The 1,555-nt window shown below is 39.7% G+C and overlaps 1 pseudogene; it reads left to right on the top strand.

Annotated features, from left to right (window-relative positions):
• Positions 1-992, top strand: LOC122706561 (annotated as a pseudogene).
• Positions 993-1,555: the final 563 nt, after the last annotated feature.

The following is a 1,555-nucleotide window of genomic DNA, read 5'->3' as shown; positions in this document are numbered from 1 at the left end:
ATGTTTCTATCAGAGAGAAATAAAAGGGCCCTGTTCACTCTCCTGGGCTTCTCTGATTACCAAAAGTTGCAAGTCCCCCTCTTCTTGACATTCCTGGCCATCAACAGTGCCACTGTGGTAGAGAATCTTGGGATGATTGCAATCATCAAAATTAACCCCAAACTGCACACCCCCATGTACTTTTTCCTCAGCCACTTCTCCTTCGTGGACTTTTGTTATTCCTCCATCATTGCTCCCAAGACCATGGTGAATCTCATGGTAGAAGACTGAACAATTTCATTTGCAGCATGTGTAATGCAATACTTTTTTTTTTTTAATGCAATACTTTTTATTTTGTACCTTTGTGGTGACTGAGTCCTTTTTATTAGATGTGATGACCCATGACCACTTTGTGGCCATCTGCAACCCTCTGCTCTACATGGTGGCCATGTCCCAGAGACTCTGTGTGGTGTTACTGGTTGGATCTTATGCCTGGGGAGCAACCTGCTCCTTGACATTCATGTGTTCTGTTAGCAAATTATCATTTTGAAGTTTCAACACAATCGATCACTTCTTCTGTGAGTTCTCCCTGCTTTCCCTCTCTTGCTCTGATACTTACCTCAACCAGTTGCTGCTTTTCATTTTTGCCACCTTTAATGAGGTCAGCACACTCTTCACCATTCTCCTGTCTTATGTGTTTATTGTTGTCACCATCCTCAAGATGCGTTCAGCCTGTGGTCGCCGCAAAGCCTTCTCCACCTGCGCCTCCTACCTGACCGCCATCAGCATCTTCCACGGCATCATCCTCTTCGTCTACTGTGTGCCCAGCTCCACAACCTCCAGGCACACAGTCAGAGTGGCCTCTGTGTTTTACACGGTGGTCATCCCATGTTGAATCCCCGATCTACAGTCTGAGAAATAAGGATGTCAAGGACACAGTCTCCAAGGTTGTGGGCTCTAAATTGTTTCTTATTGAGCATTATTATAATAGTACAGTTTTCCTTGATATGTAAATATAGTGTGTCTGCGGAGGTTGATTTTTAAGGATACATTTAGATTAATGAAGAGTGAATGTTGTAAAATTTATAAATGCTGGGCTTGGGGAAGGATGGGGGGAAGGGATATTTAGGGTGTTTGGGATGGATATATACATTCTGTTATATTAAAATGGATAGTCAACAAGGATTTTCTGTATAGCACATGGAACTCTTCTCCAATGTTATGTGGCAGTCTGGACAGGAGGAGTGTCTGTGGGAGAAAGGATACATGTATACATATGGCTGAGACCCTTCACTTTTCACCTGAAAGTATCACAACACTGTTTGTTAAAAGTCTGTATCTGAATACAAAATAAAAATTTTTTAAAAAGTGCTAAATGCTGTAAAATTGAAGAAGATGAATTTTGGCTCAAAGACACTAAACTTGACTCTGTCTCTTACTGGGGAAGAAAATAACAATTTTTAAATTTTTCATCTAAAAATTTCAGGCAAAATAATTGTATTATATAGATTAAAATACTACATATATATATATATATATATATATATATATATATAAAATTTGGCATACCTTGTGT

This window comes from Cervus elaphus, chromosome 2, assembly GCF_910594005.1.
Source record: "Cervus elaphus chromosome 2, mCerEla1.1, whole genome shotgun sequence".
Classification (NCBI taxonomy): domain Eukaryota; kingdom Metazoa; phylum Chordata; class Mammalia; order Artiodactyla; family Cervidae; genus Cervus; species Cervus elaphus.
Note: the sequence above shows the minus strand (reverse complement) of the source record. Positions and strands in the feature narration are given on the sequence as shown.